The sequence below is a fragment of the Sorex araneus genome, chromosome 1 (assembly GCF_027595985.1).
Source record: "Sorex araneus isolate mSorAra2 chromosome 1, mSorAra2.pri, whole genome shotgun sequence".
In the NCBI taxonomy this organism is placed as follows: Eukaryota; Metazoa; Chordata; class Mammalia; order Eulipotyphla; family Soricidae; genus Sorex; species Sorex araneus.
Window position 1 is genome coordinate 241358237 of NC_073302.1, and position 17484 is coordinate 241375720.

A 17484-nucleotide genomic window follows, 5' to 3' on the forward strand; every position below is an offset into this window, starting at 1 on the left:
CAACCTTTGTACTATCTCTCTGTCCTCCATTTTTCATATTACTTATGGGGACCTCTCCAGCAGTGCTAAGAGCCCGGGACCATTCCTGGTGATACTTGGCCTCATGGTACAGGCCTGGATTGTTGTTGAATGTTTTAATGCTATACTGCTCTGCCTGCGGGTGCTAAGGGCCACCCGGGGCTACACTTGGAAGTGCTCTGGAGGTCACTCACCACCAGGGATTCAGCTTGGGGCCTAAAGTATGCATGACTCCACCTGTGTGCTATCTCCTTGGCCCTCCAACTGATTTTTCATTTTTCTTTCCTTTTCTTTCTATTTTTCCTTGTTGTTATTGTTTGCTTTTGAGTCACACCCTTTGCTGCTAGGGGTTATTCCTGGCTCTGCACTCAGAAATCATTCCAGGTGGTGGTGGTTGGGATACTGTGATGAAACCTGGGTCAGCCTTGTGCATGGCAAGCACTCTGCATTCTATACTATCACTCTGGCCCCCTTTTCTTTTAGCTTCTTTATTTTTGGGCCACACCCTGTGCTGCTCAGGGGTTTCTCCTGGTTCTAACCTCAAGGATCATTCTTGGCAGATTTCAGGGACCATATGAGTTGCCAGTGCCAGGGATTGAACTCAGTCGGGCTCATGTAAGGCAAATTCAAGTACCCACCAACTGAACTATCTTTTTGACCCCCATTTGTTTGATTTTGAATAGAAAAAAAATTATTGCCTTTTGGGTTAAGTGACAATTAGCACATTTTTATACCACAGGAACTTAATATATCGGTTGGTCTCTTCCTTTTATTTCTAATATCATAAAACTTTTTGAATCTTCACCATTAAAGATGGGCTTTTCTCATCTGTGACTTTGCCTCTCCCCACTCTTTATTTTCCTTACTTTTGTTTTCCCTCAAAGCACATAAGAATCAGCCACAGGGTTAAAGAGATAGTACGGGGCTAAGACACTAACTTCGAATGCTGCTGACCTACGTTGACCCCATATTGTTTGCTTAAGTATCAAGTATAGTTCCTTAAGCATCACCAGAGACAATTGCTAAGCATCATCATCATCATCATCATCATCATCATCATCATCATCATCATCATCATCATCATCATCATCCCGTTGATCCTTGAATTTCTCGAGTGGTCTCAGTAACGTCTCCATTCGTCCTAGCCCTGAGATTTTAGAAGTCTCTCTCTGCTTGTCCTTCCCAATGATGCTGCATTGAAGGCTCGCTCTTTCAGGGTCAGGGGAATGAGACCCAGTTTGTTACTGGTTTTGGCATATAAATACACCATGGGGAGATTATGAGGCTCTCCCATGTGGGCAGGAAACTCTTGGTAGCTTGCCAGTTTCTCCCAGAGGGAGAAGTAGGCTATAAGATATCGCTTCCGGGAGCTTGCTTTTAAGTCTCTAAATGTGGGCCGTTTATGGGATTACACAGCGCCGGGGGCAGTCCCTGGGTGTGACCGCCTAGCTACTGGAAAATGGGAAATCTGGGCAGAAGAGGCCCAGTCCCGATCTAAGCAGGCTTGGAGGTCTCAGCCCCAGGTCCCACACACCTGGGACCTGGGTTCCTCTGCTGGTACCTTCATTCGTGAGGCTCATCCGAATGTGTGGAGAGGAGCCTTGAGCATGGCTGTGGCTAGGCTCCGGAGGTCTTCAGCCGCAGGAGTGCTGCTCAGTGTGGGAAGAGAAGCTGGAGCCTATGCCCTCCGAGGGGGCCCGGGGAAGACATCCAGGCAGGCAGGCAAGAGACTGTGAAGCATAGAGCCAGGAATAAGCCTGAACACCATTGAGTGTGGCTTCTAATTAAAACATCAGCCACTTGTACAATGCTGTTGAAAAACAGCAACTTCTGATTTCTCCATTCTAAAAAATATCAGCAGCAACTATTCTTACCTCCTAGATAGTTATTTTATATTTACAACCATGTTTACAAACAGTACAATTGAATGAGTGCTTCTTCATTTTTTTTTTTTTTTTTTTTTTTGCTTTTTGGGTCACACCTGGCGATGCACAGGGGTTACTCCTGGCTCTTCACTCAGGAATTACTCCTGGCGGTGCTCAGGGGACCATATGGGATGCTGGGAATCGAACCTGGGTCGGCCGCGTGTAAGGCAAATGCCCCACCCGCTGTGCTATTGCTCCCACCCCTGAATGAGTGCTTTTTTTTGGTTTCACCTTTGGGTTTTGACCTCACCTGGTGATGCTCAGGGGCTTCTCCTGAAGCAGTGCTTGGGGGTTATTCCTGCAGTTCTGCCACCTGGCAAAGCACCAATTCTGAGTTATCTCCCCAACCAGAAGGAATGCTTGAGGATTTTTCTATTGGTTCTCCATCAGGATAAATAATAACAGCCATCATCACTCAGCGTTTAGCATATAAGGCACTTTTCTGGCTGCTTCCCATATATTAATTTATTTAGTGGCCATAATAAGTCTAAGAAGTGTGTTGTTATGTAAACTATTTTGCAGATAAGAAAATAGAGGAAGAGAAGAACTTAGAAATTTGCCCAATGCCATTCATTTGATAGTGGCTGTGTTGGATTCAGACCCTGGGGATTTGGCTCAAGGTCTCACGTGTTTCACCTCACTTTCTTTGCCTCTGGTGTCAAAGCAGAAACTTCTCTGCTCTCACCAGAGGCTTGTCCCCTTGAGTTCATTCAGTACTTCTCTGAGGATCTCAGCTTCTCTCTCTATTTATTTTCATTAGTTCAGCTCTGTTATCCCAAAGAGGAAACTTCCCTCCAAGCCTACCTGCTTGCAAATGATGGTATCATGTTTTCTTCTTTTTCCCTGCCAATGGTTTCAGTATCTTCACCTCTTAATATTGTCCTCTGGTAATCTAGTTTGTACTGTCACCATTTGTTCTGGTAACTGTTGTTGCATGCAAATTGCCACTAGATATAGTGGCTAAAACCAATGATTATTTTGCTCACAATTTCTAGCTCACAATTCTGTGGGTGAGGAACTTAAGAAGGACTGTCTGCACAGGTCTTCCACAGTCTTCTTGTGGCTGTGGGTAGATGTTGGCAATGGCTGAAGACACGATCGGGGTGGGACCCTGTTGGATGACATTGGGTTGTCCTTGATGCTCCCACAGGGAGCTTAGGTTTATTGAGTTGCTCTCACAACAGTGAGACTGTTGTCTCAACAGTGGATTGGAGTGATAGCACAGTGGGTAGGGCATTTGCCTTGCACGCGGCCGAGCCAGGTTTGATTGGTCCGTCCCTCTCAGAGAGTCTGGCAAGCTACCAAGAGTATCCTGCCCTCATGGAAGAGCCTGGAAAGCTACCCGTGGTGTATCAAATATGCCAAAAATAGTAACTACAAGTCTCACAATGAAATGTTACTGGTGCCTGCTCAAGCAAATCAATGAACAATGGGATGACAGTGCTACAGTACTACTCCCACAATGGTGCCCCTGAGACACACCCAATTCCATCAAACACTGATAATCCTATATTGCTTCTCTCTTTCCTTTATGTCACTTGCATGGTTTAGCAATGTCCTTTCTGTATAAACACAGGAAGACAGTTCATATTATGCTTTGTAACATGGGAGTTAATTGACTCCGAAATAATGTTTACTCCTGGGCATCCATATTTACTTGACTTAAGCCTCAGTCGCTCTTAGTTCCTAGCACTCCAAAAGCAGGGTCCCAATGAAGGGAATGGATGGACCCATTCCCTTGGAACTTCATGTGCTCCTTAGTAGCAACCTGTAAGCTACTCTGGCATTGAAAGAGGACAAGCTAAGCACCATAAGTATAATAAGCTAAGAGCATGGTCATGGGACACATTCTGTCATGACCCAAAAAGAAGTAACTGAATAAGGACCCTACTTGGGTTGAGAAAGACTAACCTGGCCTGAGGACTGTGATCTGGGATATATATAGTGAGATGTCCCTAGGAAGAGCCAACCTTTAAGCTTAATATATCTTTTACTGTGTTCATGCAAAATGACTAGAAATATCATAAGAAGTAAATTTACTATGATTGTTTAAATGAATTACTAGCTGAGGAAAGAATAAATCAATACACTCTGGATGGAATCCCGCCCTTGAGTTGATAGCCTAGTAATCTGGAGTGCTGAACCCTCAAATGAGATTTTGTCTTTTAGTTAATCCCCTAGAACTTCCCCTGAGGGCGTGGCTTTACCTCTGTTGTTATGACAATGTTCAATCCCACCTATGTGTGCCCCACCCTTCATAATTTCTATATAACTATGCTGTAAGGGGTCAGAGGGGTAGAGGACTTCGAGGTCTATGAGGAGACTAAGATGATGGAACTATGACGACTGGGACTACGACCAAAACTACCACTATGATTGTGTTATAAGAGGAAAGCTCCAACTATTCTGGGGAGGAGAGAGAAATAAACTACCTACCAACCAGCCTGGGCCCAGTTCCTTTTTCTCCATTCCCCTGGTCCTTCATCTGTCCATCACTGATCAGGGGAATGGCTCTCGGCCACTGAACACTCGAGTCCCCGGAGCCCCTGCACTTTTCTTTGAAACTCATGGGACCCAGAGAGGCTCACTCAGGAATGTCTGTCCATGGAAACACCTCCACTTGGCCCTTTCAGCAGGATAGGCTCAGGACAATCATGGTGCTGGCCTTGCATCTCAGGGTAGTATCCCTAAAGATCCAGGCAGAGGATCTTTAAGGGTGTTGCACATGCCAGAAGTTCCTTCAACCATCCACACCATCATGGAGTGAGTTCTCCGTTTGCTCGAGTATATCAGAATTTAAGTAACTATTCTACTGCTGATGGGCCCTTGGGTGGTTTCCACTTTGGAGTTGGCTCCCCTCCTCTTGCCATGTCTCAGACCTCTATTTTCTGTCTTTGCCCCCTCATGGTCACACGAGTGAGCCTTTCTCTGGGTGGGTGTGGGGGTGGTCTAGGGCTCCAAGCAGCCAAGCCTATGTCCTGTCCTGTCCTCCAAACTGACTTCCTGATCCTACTTTCCAGGAGTAGCGGTGTGGGGAGACATCATTTCTCCTCAATCCCTTTTACTCTTGGGACCGAAGCTCTCTGTTGTATTCAGAGATGCTATCTCTCAAGGAAGCTGCTGTTTTTTCCCCTCCCCACCCCTGTGGTCCCTCAGGTCAGTGGGGACAGGGACCTGGTTGCTCTTGCCTGGAACTTCATGTGCTCCTTAGTTCGGTGCCTGTACAGTGACCAGTTGGGGTCAATTTTTGATCGGACCCTGTCACTGGCTCATGGACCCTGTCACTGGCTCATGGGCATGAGGCTTCCAGGAATGATTCCTGAGCACAGAGCCAAAAATAAGTTCTGAGTATAGCCAGGTGTAGTGCCCCAAACCCAAGAAAACAAAAATAAAACAAAATTCATCCAAGGTAAGAGAGGTATTAGAAGGGTTAGGGCATGTGCATTTTATATATATATATGCAGGTGACCTGGGTTCAATCCTAGCACCACATATGATCCCCTGAATCAGGAGTGAACCCTGAGCACACCTGGGTTTGGTTTCCAAACCAAATCAAATAAGCAAATAAAATATAGGGTATTTTTGGTTTTTTGGGGGGTCACACCTGGCAATATTCAGGGCTCTGCACTCAGGAATTACTCCTGACAGTACTCAAGTGACCATATGAGATGCTGGAAATGGAAGCCTGCAAGGCAAACACCTATCTGTTATCCTATTGCTCTGAGCCCCAGTAAGATATTGTCGAACTGTCGGACTGTCAACCTGTTGTTCATTGATTTGCTCGAGCAGGCACCAGTAACATCTCATTGTGAAACAGTAACAAGTATGAGTGAAGCTCACAGAACCAGGCTCAAAGGGACCCGGAAACCAAGATCCTCTGCCTGCTAACACCAAGCTCCGGCAACCCAAGGGTCACACATATAAGACCCACCCTGCCGATGCCAGATAAATTCCTCATCGGCCAACCTCCAGGACCCAACTGCCGCCACACTCCAGGCCGCCTTCTGGATGCTCAGGCAGAGCCTCACGTACAAGTGAAGCCCCACAGAACCAGGATCAAAGGGACCTAGAAACCAACAACAGTAAAATATTAAAATGTTTTAAAAAACCCCTCATCATTAGGTCTGGAGAGATAGTACCAGAGTTAAGACACTGTCTTGCACATGACTGACCCAGGTTCCAGCCCTGGCATTGCACAGGAGTGACTCCTGAGCACTGAGAAATATGAGATGACTCAGAATGGCTCTACTTGAGCCAACCCCAAAGTGGAAACCACCCAAGGGCCCATCAGCAGTAGTTATTTAAATTCTGATATACTTGAGCAAACAGAGAACTCACTCCATGGTGGTGTGGATGGTTGAAGGAACTTTTGGCAAGTGCAACACCCCAGGATGATGATGTGGAGCAAAGGAAGCCAAAGACATGGACCTGGGGCAGGGGAAGAGGGAGGGGGCATGTCTCTGTGGCTCAGGTTTGAGTTCAATTCCCAAAGTGGCCACATGTGCTGAGGGAGGCCTCTATTGCCCAGCTGTCTGTGTCCAGAGCTCTGCTCTCTGTAATCCCCAACACCTTCAGCAATTTATTTCCACTGCAGCCATAAATGTGACCTCCCAGAGCACCACAGAGACCCCCAGTGTGCATCACAGCTGCAAACTTTGGGCATCACAACTAGGTCTATGCACTCCCAGTCATCATAGAATGGGAAGGTGAGAGAGGAAAGACTGAAGAAGAAAGTGCTTAGGTAGAAACAGTCCTAGGGGCCGGAGACATATAGTATAGCAGGCAGTACAGCCATGTATAACCTTGCCTTGATGTGACTGTCCCAGGTTTGATCTCCAGCAACACACTTGTACTAACTCCTAAGCACTGCCAGGAGTGATCCTTGAGTGCAGAGCAAGGAGTAAGCTCTGAGCACCATTAGGCATGGCCCCAAACAAAAATAAATAAATAAATAAAATAAATTAAAACTGCCCCTAGACTAAGTGTATCAACTGGTTTCTTAGGTGAGTGAAGGATATGCTGATTGAAACAGGCTCCATGGAGGCTGATCTAATCCTCTTTCTCCATCTGGTTGCTGGTCACTGAAGGTTGACAGTCACTGAACTTAGGAGTTGTGACTCTGTTCTTGAATGATACATTTATACCATGGCTGTCGAGTTCCCCTGAATTCAGAATATTCCTTCATACATAGCTTTATCCCAGGTTCCCAGGCAAGTCACTTCCTTCTCTGATGCAGTGAAAGGCTCTTGGAGGAAGGAAGGAAGGAAGGAGGGAAGGAAGGAAGGAAGGAAGGAAGGAAGGAAGGAAGGAAGGAAGGAAGGAAGGAAGGAAGGAAGGAAGGAAGGAAGGAAGGAAGGAAGGAAGGGAGGGAGGGAGGGAGGGAGAGAAGGAGGGAGGGAGAGAGGGAGGGAAGGAGGGAGGGAAGAAGGGAGGGAGGAAGGAAGGGGAGAGAAGAGGGGAGGGAGGGAAGGAGGGAGGGAGGAGTTGATTTACATTGGAGGGAACGGAGTATATATTCTCCCCCTACAAACATCCTGTGAATTGTGCCCATCCCAAGCTGACTCAATGGTCATTCAGAAAGACCAGTTCACTTGTTCTGCAAGGGAGAGCTCTCACACAGACCTGAAGACACACTCGTGCTGTGTGAGTCCTAATGGAACTTGCAGCACTCATTCAGGAAGCTTCTGGGAGGGCACAGGGCACAGGGCACAGACCTTGAGGGAGGAGGAGGGGCATGCAGGGGAGTCAGGCTGCCTGGTGCATGCGCAGGTGGCAGAGGAACTCACAGGACAGTCCTGTATACGTGACTGCCACCATGCTGGGCTGCCAGAGGGAGACTTCAAGGAAAGGTCGCTTGGGCAGAGGTGGGTGTGGTGAGGAGATGAAAGGAGGGCTCAGATTGCAGGAGGTCCAGGGTCCTGCCCGGAGAGCCCTTGCAAAGTGCTCACAGGACTTGAGTGGAGAGAAAAATCAGGGCATAAGCCACCGATTTTTGCTGATGCAGAGAACAGAGGGTGGAAGTGTGGGAACCAACCTTTCCTGGGTCCTTTCTTCTAGCTGTGCAAGGAGTCTCTTGGGTTTTCCTGGTCTCTCTGCTCCCTCTCACTTAAAGGCATACACACCTCCCGGTGACCTGGGAGACAAGCACGGCTGTAGTGTGATGGAAGGTGGAAGAATGGGGACTTTAGGAGTGAGTGTCTGACAAAGGCAACTGGAACGATTCCCAGCCTTGTTCAGGGCTGGGACTTGTCCTGTCCCACTGTGCACTGCTGGAGAAAGAGTGGCTGATAGCGATAGTGACAGTAACAATGCAGGGGGAGCTGGGCCGGGTAGAGGGTTCAGTCCCCTGGGAGCCCGGGGAGGGTGGGGGAAGAGGGCTGAGGCTGCTGTGAGCTTCTGTGTTGGAAGAGCAAAGGCTCAAACCCAGTTTGGCTGAGGGGTGGCTCAGAATTACTGTAACTTGATGCTCCAGGTGAGGGTCCCAGATTGCCCTAGTGGTTGTTAAAGTGAGGTTCCTGGGGGCTCACAACATCTGCATCCACTGGGACTGTGTTAGAACTGCAGGTTCCCGGGAAGGGCCCAAGATTATTCTGTCAGGAAACGGGAGCAGAGCCTGGCAACCTGTGCTCAACAAGGCCCCCAGGTGAGCTGGATTCTAGCCAGAGCTTAGGAACCTAGAGGAGGGCTCTTCTCCCTCTCCCCTCCTGTCCCCTCCTATCTTGTTCCCTCCCCTCCCTTCTTTCCTCCTTCCCTTCACTCCTCTCCCCTCCCCTTCCTTTCCCTTTCTTTTCCTTTCTTCCCTCCCTCTTATCCTCCCTCCCCCCTCCCCTCCTCTTTCCTTCCTTCCCTTTCCCTCCCCTTCCCCGATTCCCTTTCTTTCTCTTCCTTCCATCCCTCCCCTTCCCTTTCCTCCCCTTCCCTTTCCTCCCTTTCCCTTTCCTCCCCTGCCCACCTTTCCTGATTCCTGCCCTCCCCTCCCCTTTTCTCACTTCCTTTCCTTTATCTCCATCTCCTCTCTTTCTTTGTCCTTGGTCCATCTCAGAAGGAGCTGGAGGCTCTCCTACCACAGTGCTCAGGGGTCACTTCCAGCAGAGCTCAAGGAACGATGAGTGTGTAGAGTGCACACTAGCATTCTGAGCTTTCTCCCTGGCCCCAGGCAATTATTTGGGGGGTTTGTGGGGGGGTGGTGCTGGATCACACCTGGCTGTACTCAGAGGTCACTAGGGGTGGTGCTTGGGGGACCATATGGGGTGACAGGGGTTGAACCAGGTCAGCCTCATGCAAGGCAAGTGCTTCCCTTTACTGTCTCTCAGGCCTCATTTAAAAAAGTTTTTTTCTTTTTTTTTTTTTTTTGCTTTTTGGGTCACACCTGGCGATGCACAAGGGTTACTCCTGGCTCTGCACTCAGGAATCACCCCTAGCGGTGCTCAGGGGACCATATGGAATGCTGGGAATCGAACCCGGGTCAGCCGCATGCAAGGCAAATGCCCTACCCGCTGTGCTATTGCTCCAGCCCCTAAAAAAATTTTTTTTTATTAGTGAATCACCGTGTTCGCCTTTCACGTGGCCGACCCATGTTCAATTCCTCCACCCCTCTTGGAGAGCCCGGCAAGCTACCGAGAGTATCGAGCCCGCCCGGCAGAGCCTGGCAAGCTACCCGGATGTATTGAATATGCCAAAAACAGTAACAATAAGTCTCACAATGAGAGATGTTACTGGTGCCCGCTCGAACAAATCGATGAGTAACAGGATAACGACAGTGACAGTGAATCACCGTGAGGTACAGTTACAGACTTACAAACTTTCATGCTTGTGTTTCAGTCATACAATGATCGAGTACCCATCCCTCCACCAGTGCCCATTTTCCACCACCAATGGTCCCAGCATCCCTCACACTACCCCTTCACCCCATCCCGCCTCTGTGGCAGGGCATTCCCTTTTGCTCTCTCTCAGGCCCCATTCTTTTTTTTTTTTTTTTAGCTTTTTGGGTCACACCTGGCGATGCACAGGGGTCAACTCCTGGCTCTGCACTCAGGAATTACCCCTGGTGGTGCTCAGGGGACCATATGGGATGCTGGGAATCGAACCAGGGTCGGCCGCGTGCAAGGCAAACGCCCTACCCACTGTGCTATCACTCCAGCCCCATCAGGCCCCATTCTTAACTGACTTTCTTTCTTCGCCACCTGATACTCTCCTTGGAAAAAAAGAGGAAAACAGAAGTGGTGCCTGAGGAATCAAGGAAATGTCTCAAAGGGCTGGAGACCAAGGCTCAGTCCCAGGCACCCATCTGCTCCCTGAGCCCAGTCTTGCTGGAATGATTCCAGCACCGAGTCAGGAGGAAGCCCTGAGAACCAACAAGCAAGCAGTCCTCCTCGTGGTGCCTGACTAAAGTTCCTGCATTCGACATGTTTGGGGGAACGTATGGGAGCATGAAGACCTCACCTCAACCTCATCCTCTGTGGTTGGGGCCCTGCATCCAAGTTCAGAAAACGGGAACTGTGTTTGCAACCTCTGCCTCTCACTGACTTGCTGTGCTAGTTCCCTGCCCTCTCTGAGCAGCGGGGTTCCCCTCTGTGAAATGGGCTTACGGTGTGGCCTGTTGGAAAAGACCTTCCTGGCAGAGTTCTGCCCATTCTACCTGGGAAGAGCTGGGAATGTGTCTGAGAATTGTCTGCAGCTTGGAGGAATCCCCCGTCAGCACCAAGCACTCGGTCAGGAAGTGTGTTGAGGTGGCCGGGCTGCTCACGAGCTGCCGTGCTCTCGTGACAGTGAAGTAGGGACACCCCCAGACACAGTCTGGAAGGTCTCAAAGGCTGCCCCTGCCTCCAGCCTGCACTGCCATGCAGGACTTAAGGATGGAGGGCTGCCGCAGGCACAACTGTCTCGGTGGGGACAGACTTGTCCCCATGGAACCTGCCGCCACACTCCCAGTCAGAGGGGCCCCCGCCGGAAGACCCACCCACCCCTTGATTTATAGCCATTCCATTTTCCCGTATAAAACTGACACTGTCCCTGCTGATAAATATTGATATATGTGAAATTCAGCAGGCGCAGGATAAAAGCCACAGAACCCGGGGCGACATCTGGCCGCCTCCAAAGACGTCACCAGCCGCCCTTCACCCTGTAGAATGCTGATTGCTAGTAGATGCAATAAAGGGTGTATAAGGTCCACGCACAGGCACGGCCAGCGGGCGAGCGCAGGGCAGTCCCCCACATCACAGCGGGTGCCGACCAGGGCCCAGGAGAAGTTTGCAGGCTCCTTTGTGATGGTGGGTGATCCGAGGACTTGGCTGGCTTTTGTGCTGAGGACACATTCATTCTTATTGGCTGGTGCTTTCATGCAGAGATGGTCTGCCAAAGTGCTGGCTTCTCTTTCTTCCTGGGAGAATATTCTCTGGGACCAATCCCAGCAAGGGAATGGGGCCTGCTGCCTTTTATCTGTCGGTTTCAAAGTTCTTGGCTGTGAGTCAGCCTGTCCCCATACCTGGGGAAGGAGATAGTTTTCAGTTTCCCCGACAGGGAGCCCGTCTGTGTTAGGCGATCGATACATCCTGGGTCACAGTGACTAAGTGCTGGCTGTGGCCTGTGGCTCCAGTGGCAGCTGGTATAGGGCACAGAGCACTGGGGAGAATGCCTGGCCGGAAGGAGGAAGAGCCCAGGAGCCTCTGTTCTTGTGTATCTGCACACCCCGCACTCTCAAGGGATCAGTCATTTTGTGCTTTTCTCCCGCACCTGCTGGATTTCACATTTATCAATGCTCTTTCTCCACCCTTGCTCCGGTCTGGAAGCAGCCTCTGGTCCTGGCACATTCCCCTGCAGAGCTGGGTCTTTGCTGTGCCTTTCCCAGGCAAATCCTATCTGCCTGAGCCACTCCCCCGCCTCCTCCTTCCCTTCTTCCCAAGCCCGGCTCTGGGGAGCTGGGATTTTGTTCACCATGCAGAGCAGTTACAGAGAACCTTCAGGAGCCATACAGTGGCTTGTCCTGTGGGACAAGGAGGGGAGGGGAGGGAGAGTGGCCAGGACCAGAGTGCTGAGGGCCTTACTAACCCAGCCCTTCAAGACTGGCTGACACTAGCCTTGGCTCATATTTTCTTGTTGGTTGCTTTGTTCCTGCTCTGTATTCCCTTCCTTCTCATCATGATGCATTTACTTTGTTCTTCTCTTATGGCTATGTTGTTTTAGGACTCTGTTTTTAAAACTTTTCCTGCAAATGAGAGTGCGCAAACCCTGCACGTGCTAACAGCAGCAATAAAGAGAGGGAAGGAAAACATCTTTCTACTTTCATAATATAAGTATTTATTTGGGGGAGGGTTTGAACCTCACTAGCAGTGCTTAGGGCTTACTCCTGGCTCTGTGCTCACTTTGGGCGGAGTTTGGGAGACCCTATGTAGTGCGGGGATTGAACTAGAGTCAGCTATGTGCAGAACAAGTGCCTTACCTGTTGTACCATCTCTCCGGCCTTTAAGCATTTTTATTATATACTGTTTACAGTACTGCCCGGAGACTCCGAGCTCTGACTCAGTTGTGGTAGAGCACCTACCTTGCAGCCATGAGGACAAGAGTTTGATCCCTGGCACTGCTCCATACGTTGAATCTGATCCTGCCGGCACTGCTGTTTGTGACTTCTGGGGACCCCACAGAAACGTGCAGTAGCCAGCACAACCCAACCAAGTGTGCAAGTGCCATGACTCAGGTATATGATCCTTGACCAGAGCTGCAGCTAAACTCTGTGTACACCACAATCAAATGTGCAGCCCCCCATCACCACAACAGCAAAAAGAGAGGATGGGGTGGAGAGGGAATGAAGAGGGGAAGCCCAGCCGGGCCAGAGAGAGGCCAGGTGTTGAGGTGCCTGCCCTGCATGCAGTCAGGTCCGGGTACATCTCCAGTAGCCCATATGGCCCCCCTAGCACCTCCGGACCCCAGCACTGCTGGGTATGGTTAAAAAGTTCCAAATATACAAACAAATAAACATGAGATAGAATTCACCAGTGAAATAAAATAAACTGAGATGTAAGCCTGAAAGCTTTGTAACTTTCCACATGGTGATTCAATTAAAAAAAAAAAGAAATTACTGTTGGTTTACAACTCAAATTATAGGTTTTTTTTAACCATACTTTATTTCAAAATATTTTTAAAATTGCCTTGTGATTTTGTCTCTACCCCTTGATGATTCAAAGTAAATTGTCATTTTTTTCTTAATATTAGTTTTAGGGCCATACCCAGTGGTGCTCAGCGGTTACTCCTGGCTCTGCACTCGGGAATCACTCCTAGCAGGACTCAGAGGACCACATGGTGGTGTCAGGGATAGAACCCTGGTGGGTCACCTAAAATCCTTCCGTATTTGAAATCACTTTTTGCTTTCTCATTTATTTATTTATTTATTTATTTATTTATTTATTTATTTATTTATTCAGTGCTTAGGATTGAACCTAGTGCCTCATACAGGTAAGACAAGTGCTTTTACTACTGAGCTACATTAGTTTCCATTAATACATTGTGATAATATCTTTTAATGAGAGTACTTTATGAAAAAGTCCCAGGCTATAAAATCAATGCCCAAAAGTCCATGGCCTTCCTATACGCAAATAACGAGACAGAGGAAAGCAACATGAAAAAAGCAATCCCGTTCACAATCGTGTCCCAGAAAATCAAGTACCTCGGAATCAGCTTAACTAAGGAAGTAAAGGACCTCTACAAAGAAAACTATAAAACACTACTCCATGAAATAAAAAGAGGACATGAGGAAATGGAAACATATCCCCTGCTCATGGATAGGGAGAATCAACATTGTCAAAATGGCAATACTCCCCAAAGCATTATACAGATTCAATGCAATCCATATAAGGATACCCATGAAATTCTTCAAAGAAATAGATCAAGAAATCCAGAAGTTCATATGGAACAACAAATGCCCACGAATAGCTAAAGCAATTCTTGGAAAAAAGACGAGGGGAGGGATCACCCTTCCCAACCTTAAACTCTACTACAAAGCAGTAACAATGAAAACAGCATGGTACTGGAACAAAGGCAGAGCCGCAGACCAGTGGAACAGGGTGGAATATCCCTACACACACCCCAAATGTATGATCATCTAATCTTTGATAAGGGAGCAAGAAATGTGAAATGGAGCAAAGAAAGCCTCTTTAACAAATGGTGCTGGCATAACTGGACAACCACATGCAAAAAAATGGGCTTAAACCTCGACCTAACACCATGCACAAAAGTCAGATCAAAATGGATTAAGGACCTCAACATCAGACCAGAATCCATAAGGTACATTGAAGACAAGGTCGGCAAAACCCTCCACGATATTGAAGCTAAAGGTATCTTCAAAGATGACACACAATTGATCAACCAAGTGGAAACAGAGATAAACAAATGGGACTATATTAAACTAAGAAGATTCTGCACCGTAAAGGATACAGTGACCAGAATACAAAGACAATCTACAGAATGGGAAAGGATATTCACCCAATACCCATGTGATAAGGAGTTGATATCAAGGGTATATAAGGCACTGGTTGAACTCTACAAGAAGAAAACATCCAACTCCATCAGAAAATGGGGTGAAGAAATGAACAGAAACTTTCTCAAGGAAGAGATACGAATGGCCAAAAGGCACATGAAAAAATGCTCTTCATCACTAATCGTCAGGGAGATGAAGATCAAAACAATTATGAGATACCACCTCACACCACAGAGACTGGCACACATCCAAAAGAACAAAAGCAACCCGTGTTGGCGTGGATGTGGGGAGAAAGGGACCCTCCTACACTGCTGGTGGGAATGCCAACTGGTTCAGCCCTTTCAGAAAACAATATGGATGCTTCTCAAAAAATTAGAGGTTGAGCTCCCATTTGACCCAGCAATACCACTTCTGGGAATATATCCTGGGGAGGCAAAAAAGTATAGTCAAAATGACATCTGCACTTGTATGTTCATCGAAGCACTGTTTACAATAGCCAGAATTCGGAAAAAACCCGAGTGCCCGAGAACAGATGACTGCTTAAAGAAGCGCTGGTACATCTACACAATGAAATACTATGCAGCTGTTAGAAAATATAAAGTCATGAAATTTGCATATGAGGAACAACATGGAAAGTATCATGCTAAGTGAAATGAGTCAGAAAGAGAGAGACAGACATCGAAAGATTGCACTCATCTGTGAAATACAAAACAACAGAATGGGAAACTAATACCCAAGAATAGTAGAAATAAGTACCAGGAGGTTTGCTCCACGGCTTGGAAGCCGGCCTCACATGCTGGGGGAAAAGGCAGCTCAGATAAAGAAGGCAACACCAAGTAAAGTGTGGTTGGAGGACCTGCTTAGGATGGGAGATGCGTGCTGAAAGTAGAATATAGATTGAATACAATGGCCACCCAATACCTCTATTGCAAATCATAACACCCAAAAGGAGAGAGAGAACAAAAGGGAATGCCCTGCCACAGAGGCAGGGTGGGGTGGGTGGGGATGGGATGGGGGGTGGGAGGGATACTGGGATCATTGGTGGGGGAGAATGGGCACAGGTGGAGGGATGGGTACTTGAGCATTGTATGACTGAAACAAAAGCACGAAAATATGTAAATCTGTAACTGTATCCTCACGGTGATTCACTAATATAAATAAATAAATAAATAAGTAAAATGTGTTTCCCCCAAAAGAATGAGAGTACTTTATGAAAAATTCAAAAATGGATTGGCATAGTTGGGTTGGGGTCAACCACTTTTTTATTTTTTTATTTTCATTATTATTATTTTTTTGCTTTTTGGGTCACACACAGCGATCTCAGGGGTTACTCCTGGGTTTGCACTCAGGAATTACTCCTGGCAGTGCTTGGGGGACCATATGGGATGCCGGGGATCGAACCCGGGTCGACCGTGTGCAAGGCAAATGCCCTACCCGCTGTGCTATCGCTCAGGCCCCAACCACTTTTTAAAAATTTGTTTACTGTTTGCTTTTATCTTCCTTTCTGTTCTTTCCTGCCTTCTTTCTGATTTTTTCAAAACATTGTTTTGAATTCTATTCAGATTCTTTTAGCATTTTAATCAATGTATTTTTATGATTGTCTTTGAGATTAAGATATTACTTTATGGGATTGGAGCAATAGTGCAGCGGGTAGGTCGTTTGCCTTGCATGCGGCCAACCTGGGTTTGATTCCCAGCATCCCATATGGTCCCCCGAGCACCACCAGGAGTAATTCTTCAGTGCATGACCCAGGAGTAACCCCTGTGCAGCACCAGGTGTGACCCAAAAAGCTAAAAAAAATTGCTTTATATTTACAATGTAGAGTCAAAATTGAACTAATTCAGGAAAAACTGACAGTGGTAAAGCATCTGCCTTGCAGGTGTGACACCTGAGTTTGATCCCCGGTACCACCCCACATCTCCATGGCAGATCCCAGAAACAATGACAGCAAAGGGAAAGGATGGGGAAAATACAGGCACTATGCTGCTCATGGACCCATTAATCTCCACTACATCATCATTCTTATAAAACAAGGTTACACCTTTTTGCTTTAAACAGTAACTTTTATGGGCTATGCCCTGCAGTTCTCAGGGTTTACCCTTGGTTTTATGCTCAGAAATCACTTTAGGCAGGCTTGGGGAAACATATTGGGTGCCAGGGGTCAAACCTGGGTCAGCAGCATGCAATGTAAGTGTCCTACCCACTGTACCATCACCCTGGCCCCAATAGTTACATATTTTTAGGATGAAAAAATCTTTCATATTTACTATTTTTGATGAACTAACTTCCTTCCTTCCTTCCTTCCTTCCTTCCTTCCTTCCTTCCTTCCTTCCTTCCTTCCTTCCTTCCTTCCTTCCTTCCTTCCTTCTTATCTTCCTTCCTTCTTATCTTCCTTCCTTCCTTCCTTCCTTCCTTCCTTCCTTCCTTCCTTCCTTCCTTCCTTCCTTCCTTCCTTCCTTCCTTCTTATCTTCCTTCCTTCCTTCCTTGCTTCTTATCTTCCTTCCTTCCTTCCTTCCTCCCTTCCTTCCTTTCTTCCTTCCTTCCTCCCTTCCTTCCTTCTTTCCTCCCTTCCTCTCTCTTTCTTTCTCTCTCTCTTTCTTTATCTCCTCTCTTTCATTTTTTTCCCTCTAACATTATACTTTGAGCCTACACATCTTCTGTGTTTTTCGTTAATTTGGACATGCCCCGTTCCAGCTTTCTCTCATTTGGGGGATGTGTGAGGGTTGAGCAACAACCAACTGTGGCTTCCACCTCCACCCAAAATAAAAAATAATAATTTTAAAATTTTGTTCAGTTTATTTTTTTGTCTCCTGAGATATATGGGTAAATCTGATCTCTTAGTTCATGAGGTCAAAGTACTGTGAGTCAGGCCAGAGAGATAGTAGAAGAGGGATGGCATTGCTTTGCTGCAAGATTGGTTGGATCCCAGGCACCACATATGGTTCCCAACACTGCCAGAAGTGATTCCTGAGCACCACTAAGTGTGACCTAAACTCCCCCCCCCAAATGCAATATGATTCTTACGACTTATTTCTGAATATTCTTTTACTGGGTGTAAAATTCTGGATTTA